Source organism: Chiloscyllium punctatum, chromosome 18, assembly GCF_047496795.1.
Source record: "Chiloscyllium punctatum isolate Juve2018m chromosome 18, sChiPun1.3, whole genome shotgun sequence".
NCBI classification, from domain to species: domain Eukaryota; kingdom Metazoa; phylum Chordata; class Chondrichthyes; order Orectolobiformes; family Hemiscylliidae; genus Chiloscyllium; species Chiloscyllium punctatum.
Genome location: NC_092756.1, coordinates 35,781,533 through 35,804,986, shown reverse-complemented (window position 1 = coordinate 35,804,986; position 23,454 = coordinate 35,781,533). Strand labels below are relative to the sequence as shown.

Genomic DNA, 23,454 nt, shown 5'->3' with positions numbered 1-23,454 from the left:
AGCCCAAACAATTGTGAAAGTTAAATGTGCTAGGGGAATGGATCTGGTTGGGTTACTCTTCAGAGGGTTGTGTGGCTTGATGGGCCGAAGGGCCTGTTTCCACACAGTAGGGAATTTATGATTCTATCTCAAATTATTCTAAAAGAGGACAGATGGATTTTTGAAATATTGAGCAGTTGAGGGCTATGCAGATCAAGCATAAAAGTGGTATTGAGATGTGGGTTGACCCAGCCATGATCTGATAGAATGGGGGGAACAAGCTGGAGGGGATGAATGCCCTACTCCTGCTCCGATTCCTTGAGGCTCCATTTCATGCTTTTTTTTATCTCCAAAGAAGAGTGTGACACAATGTGCTGAAGATCTCAGATATTGTGAAAATGGTGTTTATGTATTGGTTCATTTGGCATTGTTTCATCAATCACAGCTATCCAGTCGTGAGTAGGAAGGCAATTCCCTCCATTAATAAAGGAAATCTACTGCAGAGCTCACACAAAGGTATCCTTCCCCTCAGTAAATCGCTGCCTGAACTGCTGTGCTCTTCCAGCACCACTAATCCAGTGTTTGGTTTTCAGCATCTGCAGGTATTGTTTTTACCTTGTTGATTTTAACCCAACTGTGAATCCTCTTGCAAGGATGTCTGCCTTGAAGAAGTTTTCCTCCTCTCTCTACAAGAATACTCTATGCTACTTTCTCCCCACCCCCAGCCTCCTCTAGCTTATCTCTCCACGCTTCAGGCTCACTGCCTTTATTCCTGATGAAGGGCTTTTGCCCGAAACGTCGATTTCGCTGCTCGTTGGATGCTGCCTGAACTGTTGTGCTCTTCCAGCACCACTAATCCATTATTTGGAATTCAGCATCTGCAGTCATTGTTTGTACATCTCAGTAAACTCTCCCATCACATTACCAAACATATCAGCAAAAGCAGGACGCACTGCGCATGCTCTAGCCAACAAAGGGACCCCGGGTGATTGATGTTAGCACCGGACCAATGAAAGGACGGTGGGCGGAGCTGGAGGACCTGGCGGGAGGTTGGTCCTCCAACGAATCAAAGTGAACAAGTGGCAGAACCACGTGATCACCCTCGCGCGTGGAGGAGAGTCGCTGTGATGAATTCTCAGGAAGTAATGGAGCGAAAGGATACGGTAAGGAAATAAATAAATAAACAGAGGGAAACGGGAGAAAAACTGTGTTGCTATGAGCGGAGAGGTTTTACAAACATGTTGTGCACGCCGGAAAACACAAATTTGAACATCCCATCCTGTGTTTGTAGTAAACGGGGCTGCAGGCCTGAGTGAGTGCTGGCATCTTTATTTGGGGCAACGATTCAGTGGACACGTGCGCGGCCGCCATCTTTGTAGGGGGCAAGGTGCAGCCTTTCTCTGGTACAGAGTCATTGGGCAGGATTTACACAGAGCACGTTCAAACTCGGAGAAATGGATGTTTATTTCTGGATTTGTTTCGTCATTCATTTAAATGACTTGCTATTGTAACTGAGTTTGCAGGTCATTCAAAATTGGAGCTATTGTGCATCGTGAAGAAGGTCACCTCAGGTTCCAGTGAGATATTGATCAGATACAGATTAATTTAGATAAATGTGAGGTGCTGCATTTTGGAAAAGCAAGTCAGGGCAGGACTTATACACTAGGGGAAAGTGAAGACTGCAGATGCTGGAGATCAGAGCTGAAAACTGTTGCTGGAAAATCACAGCAGGTCAAGCAGCATCCTAAGATCAGGAGAATCGACATTTCAGGCATAAGCCCTTCTTCAGGATTCCTGAAGAAGGCTCATTCCCGAAACGTCGATTCTCCTGATCTTTGGATGCTGCCTGACCTGCTGTGCTTTTTCAGCTACACGTTTTTCAGCCCAGGACTTATACACTGAATGGCAAGGCCCTGGAGACGCTTGTGGAACAAAGAGACCTTGGACTGCAGATTCATAGTCCTTGCAAGTCAAGTTGCAGGTAGATAGGATGATGAAGAAGGTGTTCAGTGTATTTCCCTTTGTTGGTTAGAGCATTGAGTATAGGATGTGGGAGGTCATGTTGCTGTACAGGACATTCGTTAGGCCACTTTTGGAATATTGTGTGCAATTCTGGCCTGCCTCCTATCAGAAGGGTGCTGTGAAACATGAAAGGTTTCAAAAAAGACTTACAAGGATGTTGTTCGAGTTGGAGGATTTGAGCTACAGGATGAGGCATAATAGGCTGGGGCTGTTTTCCCTGGAGTGCCATAGGCTGAGTGGTGATGTTATGGAGGTTTATAAAATCATGAGGAGCATGAACAGAGTAAATGAACAAGATGTTTTCCCTGGAGTAGTGGTGTTCAAAAGTAGAGGACATTGCTTTCGGGTGAACGGGGCAAAAATTCAAAGGGGCCTAAAGGAAAACTCTTTCATGCAGTTTGTGGAATGAGCTGCCAGAGAAGGTGGTGGAGGCTAGTACAATTAAAACTCATTGAAGGCATCTAAATAGACACATGATCTGATTAGGAAGCATTTACAGGGATATGGGCCAAGTGCTGGCAAATGGGAATAGATTAGGTTCGGATACCTGGCTGGCATGGATGAGTTAAACCGAAGGGTCTGTGTCGGTGCTATACATCTCTATGACTGTGGGATCATAACAGCTTATACAACTCTGCTTCATCTCTGGGCTGCCTTATGACCACTTTGTCAATATCTAGCTTGCTCAGTATCGAACAATGGGTGTATTTTTGGTCTGTTTAGTATTTTACGATTACTTTTACAGACATGTTTGTAAGTTAATTTTTCACTGCTACCCAGCCCCTGACCATGTGCTACTTATTAATTTTTTTCTGAAAAATCTTTGACATTCAAGAATTATTTCTTCCAATAAGCAAGTGTATTTTCCTTCCATTTCTGACTATCAAATTCTGCACCACTTTCATTCCCTGTAATCCGCTTTGCACTCCCTGAAACATCAGCTGTGTTTCTCCTTCCACAGATACCAGTGATTAATGCCAAAGCCCTGTTGCCTGTGGAGAGGGTGATGTTTGACTTTTGTGTACAGCTGCAGTTTGTGTGGAGAAGGTGCTCCCACAATGTGGTTGGGTAAGAGACATTACAGAGTATTCATTACAGCAATAGTGATGATTTGAAGGTAATGTCCAAATCAAGAACAGGTTGTAGTTTTATTATCCTGCTTATAATTTCACCAAAATATTATTGGGAACTTTAGACATAAGGTCAGAGACTGATGATATTAGGTCAGGTGACCAAAAGCATTGCCAAATAAGCAGGCTTTGAGGAATGTCTTAAAGGAGGAAAGCAGACCTGAGAAGTTTTGGCTGCGAATTTCAGAAAATGTTGCTTTGGCAACTATAAAAGCAGCCACACAGGTGAAGTAATGAATTAACAGATCATTGGGAGTCTCGAACAGAATGGGTTGTTGAGGTCTTCAAGGATGTGTGATGCGGCGAGCAAGGGATGATCACAACCAGAAATTAAATCAAGGGTGAGAATTTTAAATTGAGGGACGTGGGCCGGATGCTGGCAGGTGAGACTAGATTTGGTTGGGATATCTGGTCGGTATGGATGGGTTGGATTGAAGGGTCTGTTTCCATAATGTACATCTCTGTGGCTCTATGTTGTTGATTATGAATAGGAGCCTTTTGATGGATCAACAAGTTTTGGTACGAGGGAGTACTTGGGCAGCAGAAATTTAGATTTTCTTAAGATTACAGGGAGGTTGAATGTGGGAAGCTGGCCAGGAGTGTGTTTGGATACTGAAGTCTGGAGATAACACAAGGTGGATGAGAGTATGTGAGCTGAGACAAGGGTAGAATCAGCTAGAAATAGTGATCTTGGAGTGGCACTGGGCTGTCACACTCGCCTCACCTCTGGGATTCAGTTAGTTGTCAGATTGTGAATCAGGGCGGTAACACAATCGGGAGCTGAGTGGCCCTGGTGGAGCCTAAAATGAGTGTCATTCAGCTGGCTGTTGCTGAGCAGCTGCTGCTTGATAGCCATGTTTATAACATCTTACATCACTTTACTGCTGATCGAGTGTGGACTGATAGATGGAACTTGCCTGGGTTGGATTGCCCTGTGTTTTTGTGTTGAACATCCCTGGGCAATGTTCCACATTGTCGGTAGATGCCAGTGCTGGAGCGGTACTTGGCTCGGTGGGTGGCAAGTTCTGGAGCACAAACCATCAGTATGATTGCCAGAATATTGGCAGAGCCAATAGCCTTTGCACTACTTAACCATTTCTTGATGTTATTCAAACTGAATGAAACTGGCTTCAACCACTGGAGAAGGCTCAGATGGATCATCCCACTTTGCACTTCTGGCTGAAGATTGCAGCAAATGCTGTTGTCTTATCTGGTGCATGGGTGTGTGAGACCCCTCCATCAGTAAGGGTGAGGATATCTGTGATACTTCCTCCAGTAAGTTGTTTAAATGTCCATCACCGTTCACAACTGGGTGTGGCAGAACTGCAGAGCTCCGATCTGTTCCATTGGATGTAGGATCACTTAGCTCTGTTGCTTGCTGCTGATGCTGTTTTACATGAAATAGCTTCAGGAAATGGTTTAAGTAGAATCCAAAGAGTTTAAACAAATATATCACAGACAAAAGTTGAACTGGACCAGAGAATAGGACCCCTTAAAGATTAACGAGGCTGTCTATGGAACCACTGGGGGGTTGGAAAGATATGCAAATATTTCACGTCATTTTTACTGGAGAAAGATATGGAAGCTCGAGAGTTTGGAGAAATAAACAGAGAGAACTTCAAAAGTATCCATGTTAGAGTGGAGTGTACTGGATGTCTTGAATCGCATCAAGGTGGATAAAGCCCTGGGACATGATCAGATGTAACCTGGAACTGTCTCGAAATCGAGGGAAGTGATTGTTGGGCCTCTCCTGAGGTATTTGTATCATTGATAGTGACAGGTGAGGTGCCATTATTTTAAAAAAGGTGGTAAGGAGAGGCCATGGAACAAGAGAATAGTGAGCCTGAAGTCAGTGGCAGGCAAGTTGTTGGAAGGGATTCTGAGGGACAGGATATCCATCTGTTTGGAAAAAGTAAGGAATAATCATTGACTGTTATCAATGTGGAGCTGAAAACGTGTTGCTGGAAAGGCACAGCAGGTCTGGCAGCATCCAAAGAACAGGAGAATCGACGTTTCGGGTGTCAGCCCTTCTCAAAACATCGATTCTCCTGTTCCTTGGATGCTGCGTGACCTGCTGCGCTTTTCCAGCAACACGTTTTCAGCTCTGATCTCCAGCATCTGCAGTCCTCACTTTCTCCTGTTGTCAATGTGGCTTTGTACGTGCACAATCGTGTCTCACTAACTTAACTGAATGTTTTGAAGTGACAAAGAAAATTGATTAAACCAGGCTGTGAACGTTGTTTATATGGACATTCGACAAGGTTCCACAAAGCAGACTGGTTAGCAAGGTTACATAACATGGAATGAAGGGAGAACAAGCCATTTGGGTACAAAACTGGCTTGATGGTAGGAGACAGAGAGTGATGATGGAGATTTGCTTTGTGGACTGGAGGACTGTGAGCAGCAGTGTGCTACAAGGATCGATTATTGGGTCCTTAAATAAATGACTTGTGTGTGAATATGAGGTATGATTAGTCGCTGTACACAAGACACCAAAATTGGAGGTGTAGTGGACAGCGAAGAGGGTTAGTTCAGAATACAACAGGATCTTGATCAGATGGGCCAGTGGAGCAAGGAATGGCAGATAGAGTTCAATTGAGATAAATGTTAGCTGTTGGATTTTGTAAAGGCAAATCAGGGCAGGACTTATACACTTACTGGTAAGGTCCTGGTGAATGTTGCTGAGCAAACAGATCTTGGAGTGCAGGTTCATCGTTCCTTGAAAGTAGAGTCACAGGTAGGCAAGGGAGTGAATGGAGCGTTTGTTATGCTCTCCGTCATGTTGTGGTTGTACAGGACATTGATTAAGGCTCTTCTGGAATTCTTTTTTCAGTTCCAATCTCCCTGTTCCAGGAATGATGTTGTGAAACTTGAAACATTTCAGAAATTGTTTGCAAGGACTTTGCCAGAATTGGACAGTTTGAGGACAGGGCATGTTTGGAGTGAGCTGCCAAGGGAAGGGGTGGAGGCTAGTACAATTACAACATTTAAAAGACATTGATGAAGCCATTTCTCGTATTCTGTTTTCAGTTTGAATTTCCCTGTTCTGGGAAGGATGTTGTGAAACGTGAAAAGGTTCGGACAAGATTTACAAAAACGTTGCCAGGTTTGGAGGATTTGGGCTACAGGGAGAGGCTGAATAGGCTGGGGTTAATTTCCCTGGAGAGTCCAAGACTGAGAGGTGATTTCATGGAGATTTATAAAATCACGAGGGGCATGGATAAGGTGAGCAGCCGGGGTTCTTTTTCCTCAGGTTAGGTGGGTCCAAAACTAGAGCACATGGTTGAGAGGGCAACGATTTAAAAGGAATCTAAGGACAACGTTTTCAAGCTGAGTGTGGTGTGTGTATGGAATGAGCTGCCAGATGAAGTAGTAGAGGCTGATAAAATCACAACATTTAAAAGGCATCCGATTGGGTACGTGAACAGTAAGGGTTTTGATGGATACAGGCCAATAGCTGGAAAATGGGACTCCAGTAGTTTAGGATTCCTAGTTGGCATGGACGAATTGGACCGAAGATCTGTTTCTGTGCTGTACATGTCTATGACGTTAATAAACTAAGATGTGTTCCTCTTTTGAGGAGAGCAAGCTGCAGCACAGATAATTGTCCTTGGAGCTGAGAAGGTGAAGCAGTGATTTTGACCTGGTGCAGATTTGGTTCCAATATATTGAATTTGCGGAGAGAGAGGAATTGTTCACACTGTCACAACTTTTAGTAACTACTTTCAAGTAATTGGCAAATAATACAAAGTGAAAATGAGAACATTATTTTACTCAATAAGTTCTGAGCATCTGGAACAGTCTTAACGACAGATTCAGCAGGTTTTCTGAAATAGACTTGGAATTTTAATTTTGAAGGAAAGATTTGGGGGCTGTGGGCAAATAGGAGGGGAATTCGGACAGACTTGCAGCATCTCCAGAGGGAGAGAGTACAGCTCCAATGGGCTGAATAGCCCCCAGGCCCTGTGCTCTGTGATACTGCCCCATTCACTGTGAATGATGAAGCTCATTCCAGGGCAGAGAGAGGGAGGAGCCCTCCACTCTCATCACAATGGGGCCCGGCTGATTGACAGCAGCTCCACACCAATGGGAGGAGAGTCTGTGTGGTCCTGCAGCCAATGGGAGTGAATTAGGGGTGTGGCCAGCAAGATGACACACGTCCATGAGCTGTGCAGGTGCAGTGTCACTGGGTGGGGGTGGGGGTGGGGGTGGGAGAGACAGCAGAGACTGGGACAGAGGCTGTTGGACCTGAATTACAAACTCCCGGTCAATTAAAACCAAAATAACTGCGGGAGATGTAAATCAGAAACAACAACCAGGAGGTTCTGGAAAAGCTCAGCAGGTTTGGCAGCATCTGTGAAGAGAAATCAGAGTTAACATTTCAGATCCGGTGTCCCTTCCTCAGAACTGATACTGAGAGAAAAAATGTTGGTTTAGATGCAGAAGGTAGGGTTTAGGGGAGGATGTAAGGAGTAAAGGATAGGTGGGGATAGAGCGAGAAGAAGAGCTGGATAAAGGAATCGATAACGATCTGGCTGGGGGAGGGCGACTAGCTGTTAATGGAGACTGTTAGTGGCTAACCTTAGGTAGTGTGTAATGGCAGGCTGTGAGAACAAGGACTGGTGTGTGGGGTCGGGGGCTAGGAAATGGGGTTGCTAAATTATGGTTAGCCACTATCTGCCTCCGTTGTAAGCTGTTCCCCACAGACGTCACTCTATGATTGGAGCTGCAGAGGACAGCTGCAGATGGGCGGCACGGTGGCACAGTGGTTAACACTGCCGCCTCTCAGCGCCAGAGACCCGGGTTATATTCCCACCTCAGGCAACTGTCTGTGTGGAGTTTGCGCATTCTCCCCGTATCTGCGTGGGTTTCCTCCGGGTGCTCCGGTTTCCTCGCACAGTCCAAAAATGTGCGGGTTAGGTGAATTGGCCATGCTAAATTGCCGTAGTGTTAGATGTAGGGGAATAGGTCTGGGTGGGTTGCTCTTTAGACGGTTTGTCTAAATAATCTAATCTAAAAAATAAACTCTTCAATATCCTTCCTAACCCCCTCTGTACTCCTCAAAGATGTATGTTAAAGTTGTTCTCTTTAATCAACGTTTCTATCATTCGTGAATCACTTTAGGAGATTTGTCAGTGTAAAAGGCTCCACACAATGCAAGTCGTTGTTGTTAATGTCTGACATTAGGAGAAACAGGGCTGAGCCCTCTCTCTTTTATACCTGATGAACAGCAGCAAAAGCAGGAAGTACTGAGCATGCTCCAGCCCACAATGGGCCTCTGGTGATTGATCTCAGTGCAAGACCAAGAAGACGATGGGGATGGGACTGGAGGACCAGGCAGTGCCGGTAGGTCCTCCAACTAATCTGAGTGAATGAGGGGCGTGGCTGTACTCAACCACGTGATAAGCTTCACTGGCAGCACAGTGTTGTTGGGACCAAGCCATTGGGAACGTGTGAAGGTGCAGGGCACGGTTATGGAAAGACCTATTGACCAGGAAGGGAAGGAAATTTTAATGGAATGGGCTGAAACGTTTTACAGAACTTAGTGCACATCGGAGAACACAAATTTGAAAATCCCAGGCCTATGTTTGTAGCAAACTGGAAACTGGTGAAAGGTGTGAGTGATTGCCGCCATCTTTATTGGGGGCAGTGATCCACGGGACACGTGTGTGGCCGTCGACTTTGTGAGGGGCAAGCTGTAGGGGGACGCATGCGCAGCCTTCCTTGGCAGGGAGTGATAGGGCAGGATTTACACAGTCTCAGAGTCAGTATATTTTCAATGTCAAAGAGTGTGATGCTGGAAAAGCACAGCAGGTCAGGCAGCAGCTGATCGGTGAGAAGGAAGATGGACATGTAGGGTAGGTCAAGAGGGCGGTGCTGAATTGGAAGGCTGGTTCTGGGATAAGGTGGGGGGAGTGGAAATGAGGAAACTGGTGAAATCCACATTGATCCCATGTGGTTGGAGGATCTGAACACAGAAGAGGCGTTCTTCAGATGCCTGGCATTTGGCAGTGGAGGTGGCCCAGGACCTGCATGTTCTTGGTGGAGCGGGAAGGGGAGTTCAAGTCTTTGGGCACAGGCTGTTTGGTTTGTTTATTATTATTTACTGTTACTTTCACAGACGTTTTGTAAGTTAATTTTCCTCTGCTGCCCAACCCCTGACAATGTGCTGCTCTCTAAATGGACTAAACTTTCCACAGTATCTTTGCCAGTGAATAATTCTTTTCTTTTCAACAAAAGAGTGCATTTTCCTTCCATTTCTGACCATCAAATTCTGCAACATTCTCATTTCCTGTAATGCATTTAGCACTCCCTGAAATATCAACTGTGTTTTTCTCTCCACAGACACCAGTGATTAATGGCAAAGTCCCATTGCCTGTGGAGAGGGTGATGTTTGACTTCCTTGTCCAGCTGCAGTTCGTGTGGTGAAGGTTATCCCACAATGTTCTTGGGTAAGAGATGTTACAGATTATTCACTCAGCGCCAGTGAAGAGTTGACAATATGTGTGCAAATCAACAACAGTTTGTATTTTTATAATTTTTGTAATTTCACAGAAATTGAGAATTTCTGACATAAGGCCACAGATGGGGATATTAGGTCAGGTGATCAAAAGTATTGCCAAATGAGCAGGTTTTCAGGAATACCTTAAAGGAGGAAAGCAAGTCTGAGAGGGTCAGGGTGCGAATTCCAGACTGTGTTGCCTTGACCGTGTCGAAACAGCCAGACTGGTGAAGCAATGAATAAATGCATCTTTGGGAGTCTGAAAGAAAATGAGTTATCAGGGTCTCACAGGTTGTGTGGTGCAAGGAGACATGGATGTTCACAGCCAGGAATTACATCAAGGGAGAGAATTTTAAAATGTTTCTTGTTAAAGGAGCCTTTTGATGGATCAACAAGCTTTAGTACAAGTGAGCACTTTGGGCAGTAGGATTTCAGATACTCTTGAGCTTATATGTAAGTTGAATGTGGGAGGCTGGCCTGGACTGTGTTTGGATAACGAAATCTGGAGATAACACAGGGATGGACGAGTATTTCAGTAAATGAGCTGAGACTAGGGTGGAGTTGGGTGATGTCACTGATGTAGAAATAGCAGTTTTGGAGTCGGGCCCCTCCTCATCACTCCCCCTCCCCAATTCACAAATATTGTTCCTTGTTCTGTCTGTCTTTTCTGGTTATGCCCTTCTCTCCAATTCTGCTAAGAACTAATATTTAACCTCAAGGTTGTTGGAAAATCCTGCTCCATCTCCACTCTCCCTTTCCTTTCTGAATTCCTCATATGTAGTGTCCATCAGGATCTATCTTTGTCCCCTCCTGTATCTCACCTACATACTGCCAGGAGGTGACATCGTATTGGTTTCACATGTACACTGACATTGCCCAGCTCTCTCTCCCTATCATCCCTCTCCATTGCTCCACTGTTACTCATTCATCAAACTGGTTACCACTCAATTGGCTGCAATTTGCTCCAATGAAACACTGCATGGTTCAACCCATTGCCTTCAGTTGCTATTATAAATTCCTTTCCCTTACTCTGAGCCCCTCCCTCTCACTAGGAAATGCCAGAGGCAGAACTACACTCTTCACAATATTGCTCTCATATTCTGACCCCAAGGTGATCTTCTGATCAGACATCTACATAATCGCAAACACCAGGAACTCCAATCTCTAAAATGTTGCTTTTCTCCAGGTCCATTGCTATTGAAACCCCTTACCCATATCTGTGTTGCATTAAAGTTGACAAATCTAAAACAGAACCGTTGATTCTGCAACTGACCCAGAGACTGGTTCCGGGTTCCCTCATGATGGGACACATATTCTCAGTATTTAACCTGTCATGCCCCTTAATAAGCCTATATGTTTCAATAAGATCCCCTCTCATTCTCCCCCAAATCCAGTGAGTCGAGTCCCAACTTCTTCAGCCTTTTCTTAAAAGAGAGTCCCTGCAAACCAGGGATCATCCCAGTCAATCTTCTCTAAATGCCTCCGATGAAGTGATGTATTCCCTTAACTAAAGGGACCAAAACGTCTCTCATTACTGCATATGTGGTCTCACTCGCACTTTATAAAGTTGCTCTCAGGTATATACTCCAAACTCTTATACTGCAAATCCCTTCAAACAAGGAACAACGTTTCATCTCCCTTCCTGATGACCTGTTGTAACTGTGTGCTAGCTTTCTGTGTTTCCTGCACAATTATCTCCTCGTCTCTTTTGTGTTGCAGCTTTCTGCAGTTTCCACCATTTAAATAGTCCTCTGTTCTTTTATTACCTCCTCCAAAATGAACAACTTCACATTATCCCAAGTTATGCTCCATTTGCCAATTTGGTGTTCACTTCTCCAACAAATCCGTTTCTGTAAACAGTTTATAATCCTTTTGGAAGTTTACTGTTCTACATTTTCTCGGAGATTCCCCCCTCATTCTTCTAAATCTTTCCAGGGAGCACAGGACAGTGGGAAGCATGCTGAGTTGCTGTCTTCAGAGAGACTCTTTGGAATGACTGGGAGGATCTTGCTGCCCATTGGTCAGAATGGAGACAACTTGCCCATCGAGCTGCATGAGCCTTTCGCTCCCCATGTCTTATTGATGAGGCACAGCGGCAGCACGGAAGGAAAGAAAAGGAAGCAAATCCTGCTCTCCACATCTCACTGACCCTTGGAACATTCTCTCCCATGTGTCAAACATCTGTCCTGTTCAGTCCCATGAAGTCCCAAGGTGGAAACTCATAGAAACCCACACAGATTTCCCCCTGAACTGATTGCTGACCTCCACAAGGGGTAATGTGTCCAGTCATCCTGGACCAGGAGGAGGGGATTGTGTGAGTTTCTAACCTGAACTGACGGTGACAGATTTTAAAAACTTGTATGACAGGATACTACAGGTGGATATTCAGATGGGAATCCCAGTAATTGTAAAGCCAAACTCTGATTGAATTACTCCATTCATCAGGACCTGGATATTTGCACTGTGTGTGAGTATTTTGTTCCAGCTCAATTCCATTTTCTGCATAAAAATTCTCCTTTGAACCAAACCACCCTGTCAATAGATCTCCCCGAAATCTTCAATATGTGTCCAGTAATCCTTTTATGATGAGTTGATGAGTGTAAGGTTTAACATCCTAATGTATATGTTTTGTAAGCACTTGTCTCTCTGCTCCCCTCAATTACCTTTGCTACAAGGAGAACAATCTCAGTTTTCCCAAACCCCTGATTCCCCAATGTCTGTTTGTGTGCCTTATAGACAACATCAGGATTGTGTTGGAACATTCTCCACTTGCCTGCATCAGATTAGATTAGATTACTTAGTGTGGAAAAAGGCCCTTCGGCCCAACAAGTCCACACCGCCCCACCGAAGAGCAACCCACCTAGACCCATTCCCTACATTTACCCTTTCACCTAATACTACAGGCAATTTAGCATGGCCAATTCACCTAACCTGCACATATTTGGACTGTGGGAAGAAACTGGAGCACCATTTCTTCTGCAAACAACATAATTGGAAAATTGTTTTGAACATTTCAACAGGAAATCCTGAGAATTTAGAACGCAGGTACAGAAGTAGGGTCCTCAAGCCTGCTCAGTCATTCATGGCCAATTTGCGGCCAACTCCATATACTTGATTTCGCCCCTGCTTAATATTTAACAATTTCAAATTTAAAAGTCGATAATTAACCCAGCATCAGCTACAATTGGCGAGACACTTCTAAGCTTCAAACACCCTTTTGGAATAGAACTGTTTTCAAACACTACTGAAAGGCAACACTCCAATTTTGGGCTCTTCTGTATATATGGGGGTCTAGATTAGAGTGGTGCTGGAAAAGCACAGCAGGTCAGGCAGCATCCGACGAGCAGGAAAAATCGACATTTTGGGCAAAAAGCCCTATATATGTTTATCAGGCCGAGGTAAGTATACACATTTGGAGAGAGATGAAACTGGCCATCAACCACTGGATTTGAGCAATCTGGATCCTCTGTCACTAATAATATTTACCTTCTCCCCGCATTAGAATCTAAAGGGTGATTTTAATGCTAACCTTAGAAAATAAATAATACTATTATTGTCATTAGGTTAATCTCTTCCTGCTCAAAACACTCCCTGTTTATTCCTTCCATCATAAATTTTACCCATATTTATAACAGAATTTATCCAGTAAAATTCCCATTTACAGCATACAGAGTATAACATCAGCTGTTTGTAAAGCCATACTTACTGAAATAAGCCCAAAGTGGAGGACCAAAGAACGTTTGTATATCCTGATTTTCCCACAGTCTATAATGCCATTTGTATTTGAGTGGTGACTCTAACAAGATTACACAAAAATCTCTACAGAAACAAAAGTCTGAAATCTTTAAGTGTGACAAAGTGTACAAGAAATATAATATGATATGACATTTCCTCATCAGATAGATCATAGGCTCTTAACATTTCCAGGTTTGAGACTGTATTGGAATAATGCATCCAAATGGTTTCCTGGTGGCCACACAGATGTCCATTCAAATCTGTCATACCCCAAAACCTTACATTTTGAATCATTCTCTGCTACCAATATTAAATACTAAAGATAACTGTCTAAACCAAAATTGTAGTGAGATATTTATTTCAATTCACTACCTTCCATTAAAGGCCCCACCACTGATTACTAAATCTCCACATCTATATACTCAATTCAAACTCAATTAACCCTGCCTAAATATAGTGCAGCCCTCAACAGTATTAAAGAAAGCGAACATCCTCCAGGACAAAGCACTGTGCCTGAGTGGTGTCCCATCCACCACCTTCAACATTCCCTCTCTCCACCCCAGATGCACATTGGCATCACTGTCTAAAAGGTAAAGTCAGCATTGTCCTACCAAACCATAGGGCTGCTCTCTCATGAGGGAGAGATGTCTGGTGTTGGTTTAACCTGAAGGTTACCACAGCCCAGGCAAGGGGAGAGGTTGAGAACAAGAGTCCATCGATTGTAGATGGATATTCTTGATCTGTATTCACAACACCTATGTCCCTGCAACTAAAATCCCCCATTCTTTGAGCCATCCTGGTAACTCTCCTGTGCCCCCTCTCAGGGACCCTGCCATCCTTCCCAATGTGTGGGCGATCTCTGGTTTGCACAGACCCAGCTGCTCTGTGTTCCTGTGGGTGATGTCATCATCGAGCACCAGTTGCACTAAACCTCACTGTCTGTGAAGGTGGGAGACATAAATCCCCAAAACATTTGAGATGTATTTAGTGTGCACTTGCTATGCCATGATAGATGACACTTTTCCATAAGTACTGGAAAATAGATGAGGATAGTAGTATGGTGGTAGTTTTCGGTGATAATTTTCTTTCTCACAGACTCGATGGACCACCAGAGCCATTTTCTGTTCTGTTTACCGCTGAGATGTTTATTATAGGAATATGACAGGCTCCGTTGGATATCAGGTCAGAAGAGGTGATACTAGAATAGATGACACGTGATTGGTCAATGTTTTTGGGAGAAAAGTGAGACGCAGAGGTTTAAGAGGAAATTCAGAAGCTCAGCACAGGAATTGTAAAGGGCAGTCATCGAGTGAGAAATAAACATTGGGCATCCTGAAAGCTGGAAATAAAGAAAGGCACATGTAGCAGAGCTTTGAGAGACTGGAGGGGATTAGACATGGGAAGGATAATGAAGCTGGAGGAGATGCAAGTTGGAAAGGATTGTGAGGATGGAGGATGTTACAGAGATAGAGAGATTTGTGATAGAGGTTTTTGGATTTTGAGGCTGGAGTGGAATTATAGAGATGAGGAGGATTTGTAAGGCTGGATGAGGTGGCACTGATAGGGAGAGTTCCAAACATAGAGGAATTTACAGAGGTAACGAGTCATAAAGTTACACAGCATCGACACAGACCCTGTGGTCCAACCAGTCCGTGTCGACCATAAATTCGAACTGAACTAATCGCACCTGCCTCCACTTGGTCCAAGTCCATCCGAGCATTCCCTATTGATATACGGGTCCAAATGGTTTTTTCCTATTAGAATCCCATTCTCCTACCCTTTTGCTCTATATTTACACCTGACTAATTCACTCAACCCAATCATCCCTGAACACTATGGGCAATTGAGCACGGCCAGTTCACCTACCCTGTACATCTGTGGATTGTGGGAGGAAACGGCAGCACCTGGAGGAACCCACGCTGTCATGGGGAAGAATATGCAAACTCCACATGGACAGTCACCCAATACAGGAATTGAGCCTGTGTCCCTGGCGCTGAGAGGTAGCATTGCTAACCGTTGAGCCACTGTTCCACCCTGAAATTGTAATTGTATTCACATCTACCATGTCCTCTGCAACTTTATTCCACGTGTGAACCACTCTGTGCAGAAACAAAAAATAAAATCTGGAACTTCTTTTTAAAGCCTTACTTTTTAACGTGAGAAACGTATGTCCCCAATCTTGAATCGCGCCCCCTCCTGGAAAGGGCACCTGCTGTTCACATTACCGAAGCTCTTCAGGATTTTGTAAACCTCTAATAAGGTCACCCCTCAGCCTCCTGTGCTCCAGTGAAAAAGGACCCAGCCTATCCAGACTCTGCTTATAATTCAATCCCTCCGTTCCCATTACCATCCTGGTAAATCTATTCTGAACCTGCTCCAATTTAATAATATCCTTCCTATAACAGCACAACCAGAAATGGACACAGTATTCCAGAAGAGGCCTCCCCAACATCCTGTACAATCTCAACATAACGTCCTAACTCCTATATTCAAAGATCTGAGCAATGAAGGCAAATGTGCTAAAGCCCTTCTGAACCACCCTGTCTGCATGTGACACATATTTCAAAGACCTGAACCCCTCGGTCTCTTTGTTCTATATCACTATCCGAGGGCCAACGTTTAATCAGTGTAAGTCCAGCCTTCGTTTGTTTTACCAAAATGTGATATTTCGCATTTTTTCCAATCCAAAAAATCACAAACATCCTTCCAGTATAAAGGCAAGAGGAGTAAAATCAGTCAGGCAAAAAGGGGACAGGAGACTGCTTTGGCGAATAGGGAAAGGGTTTTTAGAAATACATTAAGAGCAAATGGGTCAATAGAGAGAGAATAGGCCACCTCAAAGATCAGCAAGGCAGCCTATGTGTGACGACGCAGGAGATGGGGTTGTTGGGGGGATACTAAACGAGTGGCATCAGTGTTTACTGTGGAGTAGGACAGATTTGTGGGGGTTGTCAAGATTAGAGATCGTGAGGGTGATGACAGGAGGAGATTGGAGGATGTTAAAGAGATTGAGATGTTTGTGATACCAGAGATAGTGATGGTTCTGAGGCTCGAGAGGATTTCTAGAGATATGGAAGAGTTTAGTCTGGATGAGGTGACAGTGATCTGGGGAGTTGTGAGGATGGAGGAATTCACAGAGATAGCGAGAGTTAGTCATAAAGTGATACAGCACAGAGACAGACCCTGTGGTTAAACCAGTCCGTGTCGACCATAATTCCCAACTAATCTAATCGCCCCTCCCTCCACTTGGTCCACATTCATCCAAACATTTCCTGTTTATGTACTTGTCTAAATGTCTTTTAAACATTGTAATTGTATTCACAGCTGCCTCTTTTTCTGGGAGTTCACTTCACACATGTAAAAGTAAAAAGAAATCCCCAATTTGTTTTTTAAACCTTTCTCATCTATTTTCAAATTGTATGCGCCCAGGTTTTGAATACCACCTCCCCCCCCACCCCCGGCCATTCACCTTGTCTATACGCTTCATGGTTTTATAAACCTCTAAGGTCATCCCTCAACCTCCTACGCTCGAGTGAAAAAGCGTCCCAGCCTATCCAGCTTCTCCTTATGACACAATCCCTCCATTCATGGCAACATCCCGGTTAGTCTCTTCCGAAACCACTCCAATTTAATAATATCCTTCCTATAACAGCACAACCAGAACTGGACACAGTATTCCAGAAGAGGCCTCCCCAACATCCTGTACAGCCTCAACCTAAATTCCCAACTCCGGTACTCAGAGGTCTGAGCAATGAAGGTAAGTGTGCTAACCACCTTGTTAACCACCCTGTCTACATGTGACACAGACGAAGAAGACCTGAACCCCTCGGTCTCTTTGATCCATATCACTACTCAAAGCCTTACTTTTAATTAGTGTAAGTCCTGCCCTCGTTTGTTTTATTAAGATGCAATATTTTGCATCAGTATTTACTGTGGAGAAGGACACGGGAGATGTAGAATGTGGGAAAATAAATGGTGACATCTTGAAAATGTCCATAATACAGAGTTCTGGATATGTGGGAACGCATAAAGGTGGATCAATCCCCAGGCTTTGATCAGGTGTACCCAAAAATTCTGTAGGAAGCGAGGGAAGTGATTTCTGGGCCTCTTGCTGAGATTTTTGTATTATTGGTAGTCATAGCTGAGGTGCCGGAAAACTGCGGGTTGGTTAATATGGTGCTACTATTTAACGAAGGCGGTTTGGACAAGCCAGAGAGCTACAGACGCTGTGCTCGACGAGGTGTTGGAGGGAGCCCTGAGCGACAGGATTTGCGTGTATTTGGAAAAGCACAGACTGATTAGGGATAGTCAGCATAACTTTCTGCATGGGAAATCATGTGTCACATACTCGATCTGGTTTTTAAGAAGTAACAAAGAGGATTGAGGAGGGCAGAGCAGTAGATGTGATCTATATGGACCTCAGTAAGGCGTTCGACAAGGTTCCCCATGGGAGACTGATTAGCAAGGTCAGATCTCATGGAAGTAGCCATTTGGATATAGAACTGGCTCAAAGGCAGAAGATAGAGGGTGGTGGTGATGGATGATTATTTTTCAGACTGGAGGCCTGTGACTAGTGGAGTGCTGCAAGGATCGGTGCTGGGTCCACTACTTCTCATCATTTATATAAATGATTTGGATGTGAACACAGGAGGTATAGTTAGTAAGTTTGTAGATGGCACCAAAATTGGAGGTGTAGTGGACAGTGAAGAAGGTTACCTCAGATTTCAATGGGATTTTGATCAGATGGGCAAATGGGCTGAGGAGTGGCAGATGGAGTTCAATTCAGAGAAGTGCGAGGTGCTGCATTTTGGAAAGGCAAAGCTTAGTAGGACTGATACACGTCATGGTCAGGTCCTGGGGAGTGTTGCTGAACAAAGAGACCTTGCTGTGCAGGTTCATAGCTCCTTGAAAGTAGAGGCGCAGGTAGATAGGATAGTGAAGGTGTTTGGTATGATTTCCTTTATTGGTCAGAGTATTGAGTAAGAGAGTTGGGAGGTCATGTTGCAGCTGTTCAGGACATTGGTTTGGCCACTTTTGCAATATTGTGCACAATTCTGTTCTCCACCTACCAGGATGTTGTGTAACTTGAAAGGTTCACAGAAGATTTATAAGGATATTGCCAGGGTTGGAGGGTTTGAGATATAGGGAGAGGCTGTATAGTCTGGGGCTGTTTTCCCTGGAGTGTCAGAGGTTTATAAAATCATGAGCATGGATCAGATAGATAGACAAGGTATTTTCACTGGAGTGAGGGAGTCTAGAACGAGAGGGTATAGATTTAGCGTGAGAGGGGAAAGATATAAAAGGGACCTAAGGGGCAACTTTTTCATGCGACGGTGTTGCGTTTATGGAACGAGCTGCCAGAGGGAGTTGTGAAGGCTGCGACAATTGCATCATTTATTAGGCATCTGGGTGGGTATATGAATAGGAAGGGTTTAGAGGGATATCGACCAAGTGCTGGCAAATGGGATGAGATTAGGTTCGGATATCTGGTCGGTATGGACGAGTTTGACTGAAGGTTCTGTTTCCGTGCTGTATGTCTGTGACTCACAGCCGGGGATCAGCTCAGTGGGTTTCAGTCTGTTAAAAGGTAAATCTTACTCTGCTTTACTTTTTAAAATCCGCAACATTCAGTAGGGTGAGTGTTTACTAGTTTAAGTGCCTCTGTTATGATCTTTTGGTTGAATGTTTTAAATATAAAATACAGGTTCTAATGTTTTCGAGAGTAGGCTTTTGTAAAGCTGTAAGACTCTGCCATTTTCTGGGTCTACAGATTAAGGTGCAGAGATGGCCATTCGTACAGTGATGTGCACTTCCTGGAGGAGAGTAGGGGGAGTTTGAATGATCCTGTTGATAGCCTGCAGGAAGTGATGCAAATCCTCTTGGATCACATGGATCAGATGGAGTAGTGCTGAATGGTAATGAAGAATTTACAAGAGTCAGGATGTGTGATAGGTGGCAGTTTCAGGCTGAAAACTGCAGATACAGTCAGGTAGTTGGGTTACCTCTCGGAAAGGTAGGAGAGGGAGGTAGGTAGAGCATGAGTCTCCTGTGGAGAAAGTGAGGACTGCAGACGCTGGAGAACAGAGCTGAAAAGTGTGTTGCCAGAAAAGCGCAGCAGGTCAGGCAGCATCAATGGTGTAGGATAATCGACGTTTCGGGCATAAGACCATAAGACATGGGAGTGGAAGTAAGGCCATTCGGCCCATCGAGTCCACTCCGCCATTCAATCATGGCTGATGCGCATTTCAGCTCCACTTGCCAGCACTCTCCCCGTAGCACTTAATTCCTCTAGACAACAAGAACCTATCAATCTCGGCCTTGAAGACATTTAGCGTCCCGGCTTCCACTGCACTCCGTGGCAATGAATTCCACAGGCCCACCACTCCCTGGCTGAAGAAATGTCTCCGCATTTCCGTTCTGAAATGACCCCCTCTAATTCTAAGGCTGTGTCCACAGGTCCTAGTCTCCTCGCCTAACAGAAACAATTTTCTAGCATCCACCTTTTCAAAGCCATGTATTATTTTGTACGTCTCTATTAGATCTCCCCTTAATCTTCTAAACTCCAACGAATACAATCCCAGTATCCTCAGCCGTTCCTCATATGCTAGACCTGTCATTCCAGGGATCATCCGTGTGAATCTCCGCTGGACACGTTCCAGTGCCAGTATGTCCTTCCTGAGGTGTGGGGACCAACACTGGACACAGTACTCCAAATGGGGCCTAACCAGAGCTTTATAAAGTCTTAGTAGTACATCTCTGCTTTTATATTCCAAACCTCTTGAGATAAGAGACAACATTGCATTCGCTTTCTTAATCACAGACTCAACCTGCATGTTTACCTTTAGAGAATCCTCGACTAGCACTCCCAGATCCCTTTGTGCTTTGGCTTTATTAATTTTCTCACCATTTAGAAAGTAGTCCATGCTTTTATTTTTTTTGCCAAAATGCAAGACCTCGCACTTGCTCACGTTAAATTCCATCAGCCATTTCCTAGACCACTCTCCCAACCTGTCTAGATCCTTCTGTAGCCTCCCCACTTCCTCAGTACTACCTGCCTGTCCACCTAACTTCGTATCATCGTCAAACTTCGCTAGAATGACCCCGGTTCCCTCATCCAAATCATTAATATATAATGCGAACAGCTGTGGCCCCAGCACCGAACCCTGCGGGACACCGCTCGTCACCGGCTGCCATTCTGAAAAAGAACCTTTTATCCAAACTCTCTGCCTTCTGTTAGACAGCCAATCCTCAATCCATCCCAGCAGCTCACCTCGAACACCATGTGCCCTCACCTTGCTCAGCAGCCTCCCGTGTGGCACCTTATCAAAGGCCTTTTGAAAGTCTAGATAGACCACATCCACTGGGTTTCCCTGGTCTAACCTACTTGTTACCTCTTCAAAAAATTCCAACAGGTTTGTCAGGCATGACCTCCCTTTACTAAATCCATGTTGACTTGTTCTAATCAGACTCTGCTCTTCCAAGAATTTAGAAACCTCATCCTTAATGATGGATTCTAGAATTTTACCAACAACCGAGGTTAAGCTGATTGGCCTATAATTTTCCATCTTTTGCCTTGATCCTTTCTTGAACAAGGGGGTTACTACAGCCATCTTCCAATCATCCGGGACCTTTCCTGACTCCAGTGACTCTTGAAAGATCTCAACCAATGCCTCTGCTATTTCCTCAGCAACCTCTCTCAGAACTCTAGGGTGTATCCCATCGGGGCCAGGAGATTTATCAATTTTAAGACTTTTTAACTTTTCTAGCACTATCTCTTTCGTAATGGCAACCATACTCAACTCAGCCCCGTGACACCCTTTAATTTTTGGGATATTACTCATGTCTTCCACTGTGAAAACTGACGCAAAGTACTTGTTAAGTTCTCCTGCTATTTCCTTATCTCCCATCACTAGGCTCCCTGCATCAGTTTGAAGTGGCCCAATGTCTACTTTTGCCTGTCGTTTGTTTCTTATGCACTGAAAGAAACTTTTACTATTATTTCTAATATTACTGGCTAGCCTACCTTCATATTTGATCCTCTCATTTCTTATTACACTCTTTGTTATCCTCTGTTTGCTTTTGTATCCTTCCCAATCTTCTGATTTCCCACTGTTCTTAGCCACTTTATAGGATCTTTCTTTTTCTTTAATACATTTCCTGACTTCCTTTGTCAGCCAAGGTTGTCTAATCCCTCCCCGGTTAATCTTTCTTTTCTTGGTAATGAACCTCTGCACAGTGTCCTCAATTATACCTACAAACTCCTCCCATTTTTGCTCTAGTTTCTTCCCGGTTAGCCTCTGCTTCCAGTCTATTTTAGTCAGTTCCTCTCTCATGCCTTCATAATTACCTTTATTCAACTGTAACACCATTACATCAGATTTTGCCTTCTCCCTTTCAAACTCCAGACTGAACTCTACCATATTATGTTCGCTACTTCCTAAGGGTTCCCTTACTTTAAGATCTTTTATAGAGTCTGGTTCATTGCAAAGCACTAGGTCCAGAATAGCCTGCTCTCTTGTGGGCTCCATGACAAGCTGTTCCAAAAAGCCATCCTGTAAGCATTCCATGAATTCCCTTTCTTTAGATCCACTAGCAACATTATTTACCCAGTCCACCTGCATATTGAAGTCTCCCATGATCAATGTAACCTTGCCTTTCTGACATGCCTTCTCTATTTCCCTGTACATGTTGCGTCCCTGGTCCTGACCACTGTTAGGAGGTCTGTACACAACTCCAATTATGGTTTTTTTGCCTTTGTGGTTCCTCAATTCAACCCACACAGACTCCACATCATCCGACGCTATGTCATTCAATACCATAGATTTAATTTTGTTCTTAACTAACAAGGCAACCCCACCCCCTCTGCCCACCTCTCTGTCTTTTCGATAAGTTGAAAAACCATGGAGGTTTAACTGCCAGTCCTGACCCCCCTGTAACCAAGTCTCTGTGATGCCTACTACATCATAATCATTCACTATTATCTGTGCCATTAGTTCATCGGCTTTGTTCTGAATGCTACGAGCATTCAGGTAAAGTGCCTTAATGCTAACTTCCTTATCATTAGAGATGTTGGAAGTCATATGTCCTAATTTATCCTTGCTTTTTTCTGCATTCTCAGTCTGCCTCAATTTTAAATCCGCCTGGAAACATGCTATCCTGCTGCTTATCTTTCCATTTACCTCCATACTCCCTGTCGCTTTCACTTTCCCTTCCCCCCAACTCAGAAGTTTAAAGTCCTACTGACCACCCTATTTATCCTCTTCGCTAGAACATTGGTACCTGATCGGTTCAGGTGGAGACCGTCCCAACGGTACAGATCCCCCCTGTTCCAAAACTGATGCCAATTCCCCATGAAGTGGAATCCCTCTTTCCCACACCAATCCCTTAGCCACGTGTTTACTTGCCTAATTTTCTTGTCCCTATGCCAATTGGCACGTGGCTCGGGCAGTAATCCGGAGATTATGACCCTTGAGGACCTGTGCTTCAATTTCCTGCCTAGTGCTTCGTAATGCCCAAACAGGTCCTCCACCCTAGTCTTGCCTATGTTGTTGGTACCAACGTGGACCACAACAACTGGATCCTCCCCCTCCCGCTCCAATATCCTTTCAAGCCGGTCAGAGATGTCTCGCACCCTGGCACCGGGCAGGCAACACACCATGCGAGACTCCCGATCCGGCTTGCAAAGGATACTATACTACATAGGGCGGTGGCAGCCTGGAACGTGTGGCCAGCGGAGGTGGTAGGGGCAGGAACAATAGTGTTACCTAAGATGTATTTAGACAGAAACATAATAAGCAGGGAGCAGAGGGATACAGATGCTTAGAAAATAGGTGGCAGGTTTAGAAAATAGGATGATCTGGATCAGCACAATCTAGGAGGGCCGAATGGTCTGGTCCTATGTTGGAATGTTCTTTGTTCTTTATCATTCATTCTAAAAAAGCAAGTTTTATACTTATTATATGCTACAATTTGAGAATATAAACGATTCATTTATTTGATAGTGCATGTCAATTATTGTCATTTCTAAATTACAGTCACAGGGTCAAAGGGATGTACAGCATGGAAACAGACCCTTCGGTCCAACCT

The 23,454-nt window shown here is 44.3% G+C and overlaps 1 long non-coding RNA gene across 1 annotated transcript; it reads left to right on the top strand.

Moving 5' to 3' along the window:
• Positions 1-1,078: 1,078 nt before the first annotated feature.
• Positions 1,079-17,123, top strand: LOC140488929 (uncharacterized). Its single transcript, XR_011963064.1, has 3 exons — positions 1,079-1,142; positions 9,477-9,583; positions 17,021-17,123. It is a non-coding gene; the product is annotated as an uncharacterized lncRNA (long non-coding RNA).
• Positions 17,124-23,454: the final 6,331 nt, after the last annotated feature.